The sequence below is a fragment of the Cydia amplana genome, chromosome 24, assembly GCF_948474715.1.
Source record: "Cydia amplana chromosome 24, ilCydAmpl1.1, whole genome shotgun sequence".
In the NCBI taxonomy this organism is placed as follows: domain Eukaryota; kingdom Metazoa; phylum Arthropoda; class Insecta; order Lepidoptera; family Tortricidae; genus Cydia; species Cydia amplana.
In genome coordinates this window covers 196,692-215,165 of record NC_086092.1, presented here as the reverse complement: position 1 = coordinate 215,165, position 18,474 = coordinate 196,692, and the positions used below count along the sequence as shown (strand labels likewise).

At 42.9% G+C, this 18,474-nt stretch overlaps 1 protein-coding gene across 2 annotated transcripts in view; it reads left to right on the top strand.

Moving 5' to 3' along the window:
• Nucleotides 1-18,474, top strand: part of LOC134659138 (protein ERGIC-53) — a 250,244-nt gene that overhangs the window by 209,846 nt on the left and 21,924 nt on the right. Inside the window, exon 13 of one of the 2 annotated variants that reach the window (XM_063514764.1) lies at nucleotides 17,830-17,840. The exons of the other annotated variant lie outside the window; for it this stretch is intronic. The gene's annotated coding sequence lies outside the window, so the exon portion shown is untranslated. Of the gene's footprint in view, nucleotides 1-17,829; nucleotides 17,841-18,474 lie in introns of those variants that run through there. 2 annotated transcript variants of the gene reach the window in all.

The window sequence follows — 18,474 nt, the reverse complement described above, 5'->3', positions numbered from 1 at the left end:
TTATGGATAGCTTTATCCATCTTTATCCACGTGATAAAATAACTGTCACTGTTTAACACCGTGGGAAAGAAAGTGACGGACACCGTTTTATCACGCTGTCACGTAAACAAGAACGACCATCATATCCGTACTGTACCAAAAAAAAAACGACAAAAGGGGATAAAATAAAATATTATCCTTTGCATATTCTCCGCTTCACTCGGCCCTTAATGAATGAAATCTTTATTTCAGGCCCATACATAAATACCTTAAAACTAGCATACATATTATAAAAATATAAACTAAACACTAAAAATCACATTATGATTGCGAATTTGCGATGCATTACGCAACCCCGCAGTGTCAGGGAGCCGGCCGCGGAACCGCCGAAACTTGACACCCTTCGGCCAAAACTCCTCCTTGGTGAAGGTTAATATTACATTGTGACTCTATATCCCGGTAGTTGTAGTAATGTCCTATTTTGTATAGCGCTGGCGCCACCTAGCGGGCACGGGGCAGCTGCAGCACGCGGACACGGGGCTGTGCGTGGACGCGCGCGGCGCCCGCGCCGGCGACGACGCCAAGGCACGACCGTGTGCCAACGACGATACGCCTTCTCAAAGATGGGCGTTCGATTATGATGGAGAGGATTCACACCGTGAGTGTATAGTGGAGGCTCTAGTAGAGGACCCTGTGGCACTCCATATGCAATTTTTCTAATAATCATTAAAATTTAATTCGAACGTTGGTTTTTTGATGTTAATTGAGGAGTTTAAAGCATTTTAAAAACTTTTGGTGCACCGTAGCTGTCAGAATAAGAGATTATTCTGATTTGATCATTTTAATAGATATTACCGTGTCGTATGCTTTCGACGACTCAGGACTGACTATGATATGATTTATGATATACATACCTTAATTAAAAAAACCGGACAAGTGCAGGTCGGACTCGCCCACCGAGGGTTCCGTACAAATTTAACTTAATTTGATTCAATTTTTTTTTACATTTTGTACATGTTTATTGTTTTGAGATTTTTCACTGTACTTGTAGTGTAAGACCATATTACTTGCCAATTTTTTTTTAGTTCTAGGTTAACGGGGACTACCTACGGGGAGTACCCTATAAATTTTGATTCCCTTGAGTTGAGAGTGCCGAAATGTACGTTTTAAGATAAGATAAGATTTATTTATTGTCAAAGCTGTGTTGGTACCACAGACAATCCAACCTCTAGACATAGCATAGTCGTGCTACCCCCTCTGCCACACATACGGTAGCGTTACTCCATCTTCGAGTCAATCCCGTGCCGTGATTGGTCCGTGTCTTTGAACGGACCAATCACGGCACGGGATTCGCTCACCTCGTCCCCCCGCACCCCCGTATTTTTGGCAGCATCGGTGTCATGAAAGAATTGGCCTAAGCTCAGTCTAGAGGTTGGATTGTCAGTGGTTGGTACATAGGTCTCTACATAGGTTTTTGCGGCATCAACAGCCGTATTTTTTTTGTTTGCTTAGAATAGAAGTTTGATTTTTTTTACAGCTTCAAGGGACTGTAGACCTGAGTATATGGTTTTGATTTAAACTCGATACCTTCGCGCGTTCCCGAGATAAAGGGTCTTGACAGACAGACGGACGGACGGAAAACAAAGTGATCCTTTGGGAGGGTTCCGTTTTTTCCTTTTGAGGTACGGAACCCTAAAAATTTGTTAGAATGCAATCTTATTTTATAAAAAGTACGAATAAAAAATCATGCTTTTCTATGTGTATTTATAGGCTTTATTAAATTGTACAACGGGATTTAATCGCGTATCTAAGTTTAAAGATTTACCTCCGACGTTTCGAGGACGGCGTTGTCCCCGTGGTCTCGGAGAAGACTAGCTTAAGTTGACATCAGCATCGTCTAACCGCGCAAGTTTTTCGAACTACCCGCACTTGGTCTAGTTTATCCGCTTGAACGTTTTGCGCACTAGGGATGTCACTCTGTCGACACACAACACAACGTCCACACACACACACACACACACACACACACGACGTTGTACAATGTAATAATGTGTAAAAATCGTGGAAGTTTAAATCCGTGTTATTTATAGGCTTATTTTGGTTGCAGCTGGAGTACTGCCCGCAGAACTGGAGCAGCGGCTTAGCAAAATAAAGAGACAGCGGTGAGTGCCAATACTGACAATAGAACAGCAATCAATATACAGTCAAAACCTTTTATAACGACATCGAAGGGACTACTCATATTTGGTCGTAAAAACCGATAGTCGTAACAGGCGATGACGTACCTAATACTTATTATTAAATGTGTGATTAATATACTCATCTATAAAATAAAACTACATTATATTTATTTCACATGAAGATTATAATAAAAAGACATTACGTACATAATTATATAATTTGTTTTCTTTTACTTTGCGACATGTTAAAAGTTTCACGAATAACTCAACAATCATTGACGTATAATATCTAAGGACGGGCTAATGGGGCACTAAACATCGTACTAGTCTAGCGGTGCTACCCACGAATTCCAGCCAATCGTGCAGTCTAACGCGACTACATAGTTGCGACCAATACCGCGCGTAATGCGAACTCGTCAACCAATCGCGCGCGTGATGCGAACTCATCAACCAATCGCGTTGTAGCGATTTCACACCGCTGTACTGGCCCCTGTCATGCCTCATTATTATTGCCCGTAAAGCCAGTCCCTATTATACGTCAATGGTTCGGATAAATAACAAACTGACTGAAAAGAAATGAGAAAGCGGGCTTTGGGTTTCGATTATACTGCATACACGTGTACCTATTTTGTTTCTGAGAAATACAATAGACCCTAAACTCGAGTTGTTTTTGTTTACTTTTGCGATCTTAATGACTTTAGTGTGCCAGATGTGGGACGGGGATACTGCCCTCACCTATTCAAAGGTTTACAATACGCCTGGTCGTTTTAACAGATATAATTCTCCGAAAATATCAGTTAAATGTAGTCGCTTAAAGAGATATGTTGTAATAAGCGATGTCGTAAAAAGCGGTGTTTTTTATAAGGCGGTCTAATAGAATTCAGCCGGGACCTTTGATTTTGGTCAATATAACCGGTATGTTGTTCTAAACGATGTCGTCGTAAACGGTTTTGACTGTAATTAATTTATTTGTATGCACATCCCTCTTTTATTAACATAGTTAGAAAAAGACGAGTAGTCTATATCGCCGCGAGATACTGTCGCGCCAATCATGTGCTAGGGGTGCTGCTTAAAATTGCTCAAAGAAAAGCGCAATTTAATGTGATAAATTACATACATGTAATGACTACTTGAACGGCAACCAGGTGCACAAAAAAGTAGATGCCCTTCGTTACGGTAAGGACGCTAGGCACGAAGAACTTTTCGCCTTTTCCTGTCTCTCTTACATGCGCATAATTATATTGGTGGCACTGTGCGAGCGGGACAGCGATGTTAATATTGACCATATGTATAGTTTGTCAAAGGACTGCCTCATTTCAAACATAGACAGATAGAATCATACTATCTTTTGTCTTTCTCCAGTACTAGCACCCAAAAGTAAAGGATGAGTACCTATAGTTTTCCTGGTTACTGGCTGACAAATTGGTTTGACCAACTATATATGCGCGTGGCATTGAGACAGGAACTGGCGGGTCCTAACTTAGGACGCTTAGGACTCCTTAGTGTAAAGCCTGAGTGGACGCTCGCTCGGCGACGCGTGCAGCGTGGCTGTGGGCTCACGCGTGACGCGAGCAGCGTGCACTAAGGCCGCTCCTATACGTGCGCATTTGTTTAACATGCACGCCGCGCGCCCCGCCCCGCTGCACGCACAACATGAGCGTCCACTCAGGCCTTACACTAAGTGTATAGTCATAGAGAAAAAAATACATAGAGTGCTCACTTCATACATCAGTTCAGACTATTAATTTCAGTGTCTACATCTAGCATCGAGTAGCGGAACTATCAGTACTGCTACTTGACAATAGATGTAGCACCGACCGGAAAGTCTTATCTCAACAGCATAAGACTTTCCGGTCGGTGGCTACATCTATTGTCAAGTAGCAGTACTCATAGTTCCGCTACTCGATGCTAGATGCTAATAGTCTTTTTGGTACTAAAACTGATGTATGGAGTGAGCACTCTATGTATTTTTTTCTCTATGGTATAGTAGACATGTGTCGCTCACGAGTGAGTGATATAAAAGAGATATATCATTTGACTGAGCTCGCTCACTCTTCAACTCAGTAAAGATTTCACTCGCTCATTTCGCTCAGTAACTCTTCTATATCAGTGTTACTTGCTCGCTCTTTCCCACTCATGATTCGAATGAGCGGGCCGAGCCAAACGAGTGAGACGATGCGGAGCGACGCAGTGTTGGCCGAAAGTTAATGCGAATTGAAAATGTTGGCCATTAACCATTATAAATTGAACCTTAAACCGTATCGGACGATTATAGTTTACGATTCAATTTATAATGGTTAATGGCCAGCATTTTCAATTTGCATTAACTTCGGCCAACACTGAGCGACGGTTTCGGAGCGCTTTGGAGGGTGTCGGAACGGAAAACATGGCGGTGTCGTACCGCGTGATTCGCTATCTTCGTCGCACTTATGACTGTGTATTATATAACCATCTCTTTTACGCACTTTAGTATACAGAGTACTGTTGGATGTAGAGAGAGCAGAAACGTATACTACGGCAGTCGTTTGTTAACCAATTTTATTAACCTAAAAAATCTATATTAACAGTCCTAAGCCTTGTGCAAGTATGAAGGAAAATCTGCTTTATATGTACATATATTGTAGTAAATGTATGTATAGTATAGGTTTTTTCGTCATATGTATATATACCACTAATATTGTATGTTTTTAACGATCAAGTGCGTTTAACGATCAGGTACCTAATACAAACCAAACTATTCAATCTGATTGATTGACATCTCTCTCGACTCTCTATATAGTCTACAGATCCACTGAGCGAAATGCGTGATATATATCACCGCAAGCGAAAGTTATGAATCACTCTTTTCAACTCAGTGAGCGGTTTTGCGCATGTCTAGTGTATAGTTTGTCGAGTTTGTCGCAGCAGTAGACATGGGTAACTTAGGAGTGATAGATAAAAAAGATATATCTTTCTCGTTTCATGAATCACTCTTCTTGTCTTTACGAATCCGAAAGTATCAGTATATCCGTACCTCTCACTCCCTCGGCAACGATTTACTATAGCGAAAGCGATAAGCGATGTCTCGGTCGCGCGTCTACCGAAGTAACACGAACGAGCGACAGCGGTCGTTCGGGCGGATTCGGAGTTTCGGACGCGTCATTCGCTTCGCTATTCCGCGGAACGAGAAGTAGATAGTATAGTATTTCTCGCTCGCGCAGGATGCAATGCAAATTGCAATCATGATTCGGTTAATAAGTTAAATTGCATAAAGTTTTAAAGCTTAAAGTTGTTTGGACCTTGCATGATTACGGTTATAGATAGCGCAATTCACGAGAACGCGCAAATTTGTCAAACCTAATCTAATTGCATGAGCAATTGAGCATGACCATACGAACCAAATCAAGCTTCTTCGTGAATGAACCAATATATATCCATCATGATACAAAATTAAAATAAAAATGTCGCCACGTTATAATAACAACTCTGTCTCTCTCTCATTCATAAGATGACGCAAAGTCAGCAAGTGCCGATACAGTTGTGAGCGGGGCAACTGATACGCACGGATATAAAGATATAAAAGAGTGATACATATCCCAGTGATAAAATAGTACATTATTGTCGAGGTTCGGAAGTAGCTACTTGCAGGCTGAGGATTCGTTTTAAACGGACGACCTTGGGAGTCCGTTTAATTGAATCCGAAGCCAGCAAGTAGCCTTCCAGCCGAGTCATATATAGTGCTTTTCTCAAAAATGGTGCAAGAAATAGAAATATTTTACAGAACTTACAGAAGCAACGTTCTAATTTTCACAGAAAAAAATACAACCATTAAAAAAATTTGCTTGCCGCCTTTAAAAAAAAAGAAATGTATTTTTCTGCTGAAAATACGCCAACCTATTTGAGACACCTAAATAGTCGCGGTACCAACATTAAGCCTGTAACAGACTATCGCACCGCACCGCGACCTTGGCGCGTCGCACCCATAAGTGAGAGCGAGAAAGAGATATCTGTTTCTCGCTCTCACTTATGGGTGCGACGCTCCAAGGTCGCGGTGTGGTGCGATAGTCTGTTATAGGCTTTATAATAAGTGCTGATCATCTGTTTGGCTGTTTAAGGGACCTATGCCTTCATTTAATATGGCCATTTAAAGTTTTAAAAAGTTTGGAACTCGTTAAATAATGGAATTTGTATGTGACATTGCAGTCCCGAAATCGAGACTGCAATGTTTTTAACTTTTTAATTTTATGAATGACCATAAACTACGCACTTCGCGACCTATTTTTTAACCGGCAACGTCGACTTTGCCGTCCATTTTTGAGAAAAGATATATATCAATCTTTTCCCTCTACTGACACATTTCGCCCATGTACGCAGCAGCCGCAAGTCGCGCTCGCTGCTGGCGGAGACGGGCGGGGAGGGGGGGGAGGCGCGGCCGCGGGGGGGAGGCGGGCCGCGCGTCGAGCGCCGCCGCCGCAGCAAGAGGAGACAGAAGGTGTGACCCCCGCAGGGACGAGAGGGATGGCATGACGAGTGACGCACACGAGTGAGCTTTGTTGCACGAGTGTTGGGATATCATTATGTTTGTTCATGCACATATTCAATCGTCATTTGTTATGGTAGACCCGTCGCGAATTCATTTTGTTCACCATAGGTAGGTACAACTCTGCTCAACTCATTATTTCCGACGTTTCGATGCAGCGGCGTTAGCATGGTCGCATTTTTATCGCCTGTCACCATGCCTGTCACTTTGCTACTTGTTAAGTATGTAAGTGCGAAAGTGACAGACGATAAAAATGCAACCGTGCTGCCACCACAGGTCCCACTCATCTTGTCCCCGTTACAAATGATGATTTAGTATTGTGTTCCAAACGCGAAAGTTATAATTGTTATGTCATGTGTTGACACTCGTATACAGAATTAGAAAGAGTAAGCTGAACATCCTTGCATGTATTTCATAAGACGGGTGCCGTGTAAATGTTGAACTATTCATAACTTTACATTATTTGGATTTATGCCTTTTTAATAGTATTTTTTATATATATAAATATGTGTCATATAATCATTTCTAATTCTGGATATGAGTATATTTACTTTTGGGTGAGTACCGATGGGATCGCTTCATACAGTTCACACGATAGAGAAATATAGTAAGACAAGAGTGCTCACTCCATACATCAGTTAGACTATTAAGTAATTTCAGTGTCTACATCTAGCATCGAGTAGCGGAACTATCAGTACTGCTACTTGACCATAGATGTAGCACCGACCGGAAAGTCTTATCCCAACAGCATAAGACTTTCCGGTCGTTGCTACATCTATTGTCAAGTAGCAGTACTGATAGTTCCGCTACTCGATGCTAGATGCTAATAGTCTTTTTGGTACTAAAACTGATGTATGGAGTGAGCAATCTATGTATTTTTTTCTCTATGGTTCACACTGTATAAAGAAAAACGTTACTTGTATTCTCTAAATAATATTGTACTAAATGAAATACGTTTCGGGTTTATCCAATGAATAATAAGGACATTCTGTATATAGGTAATTAAATAGGGACCGTGCCCTTTAGAAGGTCTGTCACCTTTGGGCCTAAACTGAAAAAACTTTAACCAATAAACAGGTGCTGCCCCCTACAGTTCACACACGCTCCCTTGCGTATTGTAGGGTCTGCCATCTTGTGGCCTAAATCGAAAACTTAAACTTGACATTTACACTTCGCACCAATAAAAAAGGGGCTCCTGTGCTCCCCCCTTCAGTTCATGGATGATTAATTCCTACACTTAGAATATACTTCATTTGTACTTAAATTTAGAATTATTTTAGTCGAAATCGCTAGTGGTCTGATATATATAATTTGATCTCTAAGGCCGATACAGCGTCCCATCAGCTGGCGTAGCATGGTCGCATTTTTATCGCTTGTCACCATGCCTGTCACGTTCTAACGAGTAAGTAAGTGAGAAAGTGACGGGCATTGTGACAAGCGATAAAAGTGGAACCATGCTGCACCCGCAGTGTTTAGTCCGTGTCACGCGCCTTTATTTACTTCTTAATTTATTGATTGAATTGCTAGTGACAGGTATATGTAACTTGATTTGTTAGACCTGTACCCCAAAAGCATAAAATTGTTGTAGTAATTCAACGAATCGCATTTCACCTTGAATGAAAAAGATATCCTTAGTTTTTTTTGACTTGACGCACTTTTTCGCGTAGCTTTTGACATTAGTATAATTAATTTGTAGTATTTAATTTTTCGTGTAGTATGTTACCGTAGACGCATTTCGCCGTGATCGACTTTTTCGCGTAGCTTTTGACATTAGTATAATTAATTTGTAGTATACATTTTTTTGTGTAGTATTTTACCGAAGACGCATTTCGCCGCGATCGACGTTTGTTTGGGACAATCTACTCAATCTTCATACTGTTGCGTTGAATCACGTCGCCAATACAATACACGATCGAGGTGAAATGCGACTAAAACTAATAACGACTAAAATAATAAACGATTGAGTCACAACGCGATATTTTTAAATGCACGATCGAGGTGAAATGCGACTAAAACTTATAGCCACTAGAAAAAAAAACTATTGAGACACAATGCGAAAATTAAATATGAGATCGAGGTGAAATGCGATTCGGTGAATTACTACAACAATTTTATGCTTTTGGGGTACGTCTAACAAATCTGTAACTTAGGTGAGATGGTATCATCGTTTTTGCGATTCCTGTTTTTTTGTCTCAACTTCTATACACCACTACATCTTATTCTCTTTTCCTGGTTACGTGTGATGTTAGTTTTTTAGATTTTCCTTTACATTCGTATTTTATTCGTGGCCTATGATAACGTTTTTCTTATAGAATCTGTGAAACAATTGTAGTATTTTGTGGGTATCATACAAAAAAACGATGATATGTTCAGCCCAATGCGACGATTTTTCTTAAAGATTTATAAAAATATTTAAATTTACGCAATTAAAAAAACATATTTGATATTATAGTCAGTCTGAGTTGCTGCCTGTGACTTTTCTAAAATACAACCATATTTTGGACTTTGGAGAGAGAAGTTGGTCACGTTAAAAAGTCCATCTGTCACAGCTGACCACGTACCCCGACTGATTACAAATATTTTAGTGGGTATTTTCTAAACGTACAGTTATTGACAGATGAAGCTACACGGTTGAAGTATAAACTAGTACACTCTGTCCACGAGCTTCGTATATTTTTGATCTGAAGATATGTGACGTTATCTATAAAAAGGGACCTTATTGTCGATGGCGCTTACGCCATTATTAACGATGCTCCGATATAAATACAATGCCGCGCGACGCTGTGCGGCGTAAGCGCCATCGACAATAAGGTCCCTTTTCATAGATAATGCCCCATATAGAAATAAGTTAGCGGAACTTTACCTTTCCGTGTTGGGAACTCGTATGCAGACTGTACCTAATATAGGTAAGACTTATGATTTCGAGTTCTGTACGCCGTTGACTGTACATTTAAGTGTCTTATTCCTACGATGGAGGTGTTATATTCGAGGGCAGTTGTGTTCTAGTTACGAAATAAAAGGTGCTAAATATCTTGGTTTTTTTATTACCGTACCTGGATTGCACATCTGTACCTTTAATTAAACGATTGTTTTTGTATACAGGCTGCTTCCTGTAACAGGAGCAATAAATTAAACTCTAGGGTGCACTCCTCAAACTGACCAACATTTGTTCAGCAACTTTTGAAAATAACTCATGTTATGATTTTTATTACACTTTAAAGTTTATTCTAAGACGCAATGTATTGCAAATTTTGTTATGTTTAAAGCGTTATGTTTAAAGCAACATCAAACACTGATGTCAGCGTACATTGAAGGCAATATTTATTTTGTATGAAAAAGAGGAAGTCTAAAGGATTCATAATTTTTAAAAGTTGCTGAACAAATTTTGGTCAGTTGAGGAGTACAGCCTTTAGTTTAATTTATTGCTCCTGTTACAGGAAGCACCCTCTATATATTTATTAATATATTTCGGGGATCTTGGAAACGGCTCTAACGATTTCGATGAAAATTGCTATAGGTATGGGGGTTTTCTGGGGCGAAAAATCGATCTAAATAGGTAGATCTTGTATCTGGGAAAACGCGCGTTTTTGAGTTTTTTATCAAGTTTTTATACGTTTTCCGAGCAAAGCTCGCGCGGTTTCCCAGATATTGTTATAGAAGCACGTATTTTAACCTTCTCGCCGCCATTTGCTTGATATAGTGTCAAGTCATTTCGTGTCCTCCCTCTCTCGTCGTGCAATTTTTGACATGGCACTTGACATGACATGATGACACTTTATTACTGCATTGACGTGGCGGCGAGAAGGTTACTGTACGGCTACCATCAGTTTGGCACTGACATAAACGCCGTCGAGAACGTAATTTACTTTCTATACATCTCGCTCGTACTCGCATATTAGTTCAAACGAGACGTATAGAAAGTAAATTACGTTCTCGATAGCGTAAATGTCAGTTTTGACACTGTCAGTGACTCATGGCACGGGCTCTGGTGTCCCGGGAGTTTTGCCCTATTTCACACAATGGAATTATTTAACGCATTCATTGCCAGGGGGCGTGGCCTAGGAACAAACTTGTATAACGGTCGACGCACATGTGCGTCGGGGGCAGTGAATGTGTTAACCAAATTAATGCAAGGAACTTTATTGTGTTGGAACTTTTTGCACCACTCTTCTCTGGGTCAGTAGACGAAGAAGCGCTGACTTCCCCCGACAAGATGTGTACACGGCACCTACAGGTAAGTAGTTTTTGTCACATTTACGTTTGTTCTTTTGGCACGCGAAATCACAGCGTTTAGTTTTGATTATAAAGGGGTATCTTTCTCTACCAAATTTGATCGATTCTCAATAGCGAACGATTCTGAATTATTGATTTTTGGCTGAAGTCATGGGCGTACGCACGGTGGGGCCAGGTGGGCCGGTTGCCCCACCCTGCTATCTGACCCGAAGTTAAGAATTTTTAGAAATTGGACTAAGATTTATAAGTTTTTTTACTTCTGCCCCACCCCTTAACAAATTCTGGGTAATTCTGGGTACGCCCATGGCTGAAGTGATTCTCTACTGAATAGAAATGTCTACGATTATTATTTCCTGGCATAGAAGAGACACCATCAGTGCTCATGAGACGATGGGCGTTATGAACTGAGACCAGTGCTCAACGATGGGAAGTTATGAATTGAGACCAGTGCTCAACGATGGGAAGTTATGAACTGAGTCCAGTACTCAACGATGGGAAGTTATGAACTGAGACCAGTGCTCAACGGTGGGAAGTTATGAATTGAGTCCAGTGCTCAACGATGGGAAGTTATGAACTGAGTCCAGTGCTCAACGATGGGAAGTTATGAACTGAGTCCAGTGCTCAACGATGGGAAGTTATGAACTGAGACCAGTGCTCAACGATGGGAAGTTATGAACTGAGTCCAGTGCTCAACGATGGGAAGTTATGAACTGAGACCAGTGCTCAACGATGGGAAGTTATGAACTGAGACCAGTGCTCAACGGTGGGAAGTTATGAATTGAGTCCAGTGCTCAACGATGGGAAGTTATGAACTGAGTCCAGTGCTCAACGATGGGAAGTTATGAACTGAGTCCAGTGCTCAACGATGGGAAGTTATGAACTGAGACCAGTGCTCAACGATGGGAAGTTATGAACTGAGTCCAGTGCTCAACGATGGGAAGTTATGAACTGAGACCAGTGCTCAACGATGGGAAGTTATGAACTGAGTCCAGTGCTCAACGATGGGAAGTTATGGACTGAGACCAGTGCTCAACGATGGGAAGTTATGAACTGAGACCAGTGCTCAACGATGGGAAGTTATGAACTGAGACCAGTGCTCAACGATGGGAAGTTATGAACTGAGACCAGTGCTCAACGATGGGAAGTTATGAACTGAGACCAGTGCTCAACGATGGGAAGTTATGAACTGAGACCAGTGCTCAACGATGGGAAGTTATGAACTGAGACCAGTGCTCAACGATGGGAAGTTATGAACTGAGACCAGTGCTCAACGATGGGAAGTTATGAACTGAGACCAGTGCTCAACGATGGGAAGTTATGAACTGAGTCCAGTGCTCAACGATGGGAAGTTATGAACTGAGTCCAGTGCTCAACGATGGGAAGTTATGAACTGATACCAGTGCTCAACGATGGGAAGTTATGAACTCAGTAAGCTGATGGGTGCAATGCCCTGGACCAATAATTATACCTGTTTATTAAATAAATAAATAAATAAATATTATAGGACATCACAGTAGCACATTCTTACACACATTGACGAAGTCCCACAGTAAGCTCAAGAAGGCTTGTGTTGTGGGTACTCAGACATCGATATATATATAATATACAAATACATAAATACATAGAAAACACCCTGGGGTGTTTGAGTCTGGACTCAGGAACAAATATCTGTGCTCATCACACAAATAAATGCCCTTACCAGGATTCGAACCGAGGACCGCGGCTTAACAGGCAGGGTCACTACCCACCAGGCCAGACCAGTCGTCAGTTTATTACTAGCTATAATAGACCTTTATGCCAGCCACTGGTTTTTTATGAAGCTAACTTGGTCTTTTATTATTATTTCGGTTCCCTCACGTTGTTTTCCTTTAAACAAAGTGTAACTAAACATCAAACGACGCTTCCTACATTTGGAAAAAATAATATACTTAGTACGAATATCAGCTAGAGCCTGACTAAATTAACTCTGCATGCTTTTTACAATAACAAAGTGTGGCACTGTCATAATACAAGTCCTATTTCTACGAACTTTGAGTTTATAAAAGACACTGCCACGCTTTGTTCTGTCGAAGTAGGTGCAAAGTTAACTTGGACTGTATCCAACTCCTTCAAAAATAAAATGACCGTAACTAATATACCTACAGCGGTTCCACAAGAACAAGTTCATTGTGACGGTGGAGCGCTCGCTACAGAACGGCAGCGTGGAACATCTGGAGATGGACATACACTGCAAGCACCACCGCTTGTACCCCAACAACAGCTTCGTCCGGGACTTGGTGTCCATTCTCAATGATAAGGATATACGGGTAAGATAGCTCTCTTTCACTCTAGTATAGGTATACATATACCTAGTACCTACATACTTCTTAAAATAGAATAAACATGGGGGGCAGTTTAGAAGCCAAAAGGCATAGAGTCTGTGCGGAAAGAGAAGAGTCGTGGAATGTATGGGACCCAATGCATTCCACGACTCTTCTATTTCCGAACAGACTCTAACATATGGTATTCATAACACCCGAATGGAGTAGTAAACGCCGTTTTTACAAGATGGATATCCATCGCAAATATCGAAGGCGTCACATACCGTTCTATCGTCAACAATCGCAGCAATATTAGGAGCATTTAAGAAACGAACGGCATAAATAATTCAAAAACTTGTCTTTCATAAGATTTAATAAGTAGTATTTGAAAACTAACCTCCAGAAAGCTTTATTAAGGTACTAGCGACTCGCCCCGGCTTCGCACGGGTTAACAAATTATACATAAGCCTTCCTCTTGAATCATTCTATCTATTAAAAAAAACGCATCAAAATCTGTTGCGTAGTTTTAAAGATCTAAGCATACAGACAGACAGACAGACAGGGAAGCGATTTTGTTTTATACTATGTAGTGATTTAACATACCTCTACTACTCTTACATACTCGTACCTAGAACTTGACGCCCACAGGCTTGCCTAATTTTCACATAAGCATTTTTCTATAGCGAAAAAATAAACAAATTAGCTTCGGATTATCCTTGTTTTTGAGGCGCCGCCACTTGTGTTGATACTTTTTGAGCATTCATTCATTCTTATTGAGAATCCTTGTTACCTAAGGTGATAAACAACGGGCGCGTGTTCGAGCACAACAGGGTCATTGACCTCAAGGAGCACCTGCGGAACCAGGAGCGCGCGCAGACCTCGACGGAGCCCGACGGAGGGCCGCCGGGGGGCACCCTAGTGCGTATATTTATTTATTTATTTAATCTTTATTGCTCAAATAAATAATAATAAATAAATAATAAATAAATATTATAGGACATTATTACACAAATTGACTAAGCCCCACGGTAAGCTCAAGAAAGCTTGTGTTGTGGGTACTCAGCAACGATATATATAATGTACAAATACGAGTACTTAAATACATAGAAAACAACCATGACTCAGGAACAAATATCTGTGCTCATCACACAAATAGATAGATAGATAGATAGATAATATTTATTTCTCATTGAAAATTTACATGTCATTTTTCATAAAATAGCAGAAATTCACAAAAAGATCGTCAATTGTATACAGAAAATAAAAATAAAAAATATAGTAATAATGGTTGCAACACAAAAATATAAATAGTCTTAAAATATAACAATGTTTAAATCAGTAATGTCAATGAGAGAATAAAATAAAATAAAAAGCAAATTAAAATGTCATAAAAACTTAACTAAAATCTATTGTATAAAATACTAGGGCTTCCCTAAGTAATACAATACAATGTCAAGTTCCATAAAATAATGTCAAAAATAAATCAATAAAAAAAAGGTAAAATAATATAAACAAATTTTCAATTAGATGTCAAGGACAGTATTAATATTTGTATTGATCACTGTACTCTTTAACAGAGTACAGCGACGTCGTTAACAACAGTTTTTTTAGTCGGTGATCAAACATGTCGTCCGAGGTTTCATTTCTGATATTAAAAATAAAAATAAATGCCCTTACTGGGATTCGAACCCAGGACCGCGGCTTCACAGGCAGGGTCACTACCCACTAGGCCAGACCGGTCAAATGAAAATACAAACGTACAAAAGGCGGACTTAATGCTAAAATGCATTCTCTACCAGTCAACCTTCGTATAGGCCGAGCCAAGATCCTTGATAGAAAACGACAATCAAAACATAAATGTATGAACAATGACTGTACGTAGTATCATTGTCATCCTGATACATTTTTTCATTTGGTGTGGAGTTTGTCGATGTACGATTGTCATCTTGGCTAGGCCTTCCAACAAAGACGGGAACTGGCTAGGCCTTATTGGCTAGTCTTCCCGGGCTATGAATTCACACCTTCCGAATCTCTCTGAACTGAAAATAAAGAATATTAAAGTGGATAAGTAATAGCATTGCTAGAGTACTAAGAGTAGGTATATAATGGCTGTATATGTATAGTCTTCTGTAAGGTATACTTCCCCAGTCGGGCTACTCCGGATTTCAGCATAAGTACTGTAAGATTTGTGTAAATGGAGATTGTATGTAATATCGTAGAAGCGGTGGACGCGTGCGCCCGCCGCGCCGCAGAGCACGCACCACACGGACGAGGACGTGGCCGACGTGCCCACTGCAGAGTTCGCCAAGGCAAGTTACCTACTCTTTATCATGTAGCACATGTATGTACATCTCCATATATGTAAACGTTGACATTGTGTTCTGCAGCCGAGGAAGCGGCACCACAGCAACAAGCGGCTGCCGAAGCGCGCGCGGGGGCGCCTCGAGCACTCGCTGCTGCTCGACGACGAGAGCGGAGACCGGGCGGCTATCGGCGGTGAGTGAGCGACACGGCACGTGTGTAGCTGCCCCGCTCTGTCTTACACGATACGAGGAGGCTGCACGCGCTGGTACTCGGCGACAGCGGAGACCGGGCGGCTATCGGCGGTGAGTGAGCGACACGGCACGTGTGTAGCTGCCCCGCTCTGTCTTACACGATACGAGGAGGCTGCACGCGCTGGTACTCGGCGACAGCGGAGACCGGGCGGCTATCGGCGGTGAGTGAGCGACACGGCACGTGTGTAGCTGCCCCGCTCTGTCTTACACGATACGAGGAGGCTGCACGCGCTGGGACTCGGCGAGAGCGGAGACCGGGCGGCTATCGGCGGTGAGTGAGCGACACGGCACGTGTGTAGCTGCCCCGCTCTGTCTTACACGATACGAGGAGGCTACACGCGCTGGTACTCGGCGAGAGCGGAGACCGGGCGGCTATCGGCGGTGAGTGAGCGACACGGCACGTGTGTAGCTGCCCCGCTCTGTCTTACACGATACGAGGAGGCTGCACGCGCTGGTACTCGGCGACAGCGGAGACCGGGCGGCTATCGGCGGTGAGTGAGCGACACGGCACGTGTGTAGCTGCCCCGCTCTGTCTTACACGATACGAGGAGGCTGCACGCGCTGGGACTCGGCGAGAGCGGAGACCGGGCGGCTATCGGCGGTGAGTGAGCGACACGGCACGTGTGTAGCTGCCCCGCTCTGTCTTACACGATACGAGGAGGCTACACGCGCTGGTACTCGGCGAGAGCGGAGACCGGGCGGCTATCGGCGGTGAGTGAGCGACACGGCACGTGTGTAGCTGCCCCGCTCTTACACGATACGAGGAGGCTTCACGCGGTGGTACTCGGCGACAGCGGAGACCAGCAAGTGGCTATCGGCGCTTGAGTTGATATACAATACAATGTTTACATCAAACATACAGACAGGGTAAAACTTGAAGCACTTCATACTTATTTTACCAACACTTAGAGATGGTTTTGCTAACGTTTTATACGCGCCTATTATAAGCACGCAGAAAAAACGCTAGTCTGGAACCGCCCTTACACTACTGCAACGTTTACTCAACCAAGGCGGTTTGCTCACTCTTGCTACAGTACGGTAGAATATACTACTACTTATAGGTATTCCATTATCTAAATTATGCATATTAATAATCATTGCATATGTGTCGTGTTGCGTATAGGCTTGAACCACACCGAGGCGAAGCTGCGGGCCACCGGGCGCGGCGGCGCCGAGTCCGAGCGAGAGGCAGACACACACGGAAAGGTAGGCACTTGCCACGTTTCACTACTAAACTATCAATACTAGAATGCTACATTTAGAAAGGGTTTAATTAGGTGGCTAATCTTTACTTTATGGACCGTCGATTTGGAGGGAGTGTTGGGTATGGGGGGGTAGAGGGTGCAAAGGCCTACCCCCCAGTCCAACCCCCATGGCGCGGAACCCCATGGTTATGGAGATATCCATGGTTAAAGTTTGTATGAAATTACTATGAAATAAAGGAGTAATGTCATAGCAGATGTCGAAAGGTGCTGTTTTGTGTTCATTTATATTACCTTTTATACCACACCACCATCCTCAAGGTCACCAAAATCTCAAGGTCACGAAATTTATGGTCACCAAAATCTCAAGGTCACCAAATTTTTTATCCCCAGAATCTCAAGGTCACCAGAATCTCAAGGTCGCCGAAATCTTTGGTCACCAGAATCTCAAGGTCACTAAAAACCGAATCAGATCACCCCACTATCCACGTGGGCTTGTCTGTCCTACCCCTAGAGAGCAATTCCAAAAACGGAGGCGCGGAGGGAGCGCACGCGATGCCTGCTTTGTCACGCGAGGGCGGAAGGGCTGCTCTTCCGCAGCGCCGGAGCTACCCCCAGATCCAACAGCTTCACCGCTGAGGTCGAAGGCTCGCGGAGTAGCCCCGAGGTCAGCTCGCGACCTCAGGGGCGACGAAGCGGGCCTTCGGGCGAAGCGCGCCCCCCCTCACCCCTCACCCCCTCCCCCTTCAAATTTTGCTGTAATCCCTTATTTCATAGTAATTCCATACAAACTTTAACCATGGATATCTCCATAACCATGGGGTTCCGCGCCATGGGGGTTGGACTGGGGGGTAGCCCTCTCCCCCCCCTCCCCCCTCCCCTCCTCCCCACCCCAAAAATCGACGGTCCATAAAGTAAAGATTAACCATTTTTCCACTTTTAAATTTATTCTAAGCTTAATAGCATCGATCGCAGACGTTGCTGCTAGTTAAAAATTAAAAATAAGTATAAAAGTAATATTTGAAATTATACAGACGCTCCGCCCGTGGCTCCCGAGCGAGCCAGAGTTCTACGTGCACACCGCGCGGCCCGATAGCGTCGAGATACAGCTCACACACACACACACACGCACGGACACGGACACCGCGAGCGACAAGGACACGCGGGGGGACAGAGACGACAGGTTGGCTCATTTTATTAGGTTAATAAATTTAATCGATATTAAACTTTCGTGAGACATATTTTAACCTGTTTAGGCGACAACGGTTTCACCCACTTGAATTTTTAGTCGCCATTGGCGACATGTTTCGGGCCCTTCGGGGGTCCTTCCTCAGGCTCGAGTGCTCGCGGCGACTGCAACTCGTGCAGTCAGCGCGCGCGCAACGAGCGACGAGGCGGGCGGCGCGATCAGTGCACGAGTTGCAGTCGCCGCGAGCCCTCGAGCCTGAGGAAGGACCCCCGAAGGGCCCGAAACATGTCGCCAATGGCGACTAAAAATTCAAGTGA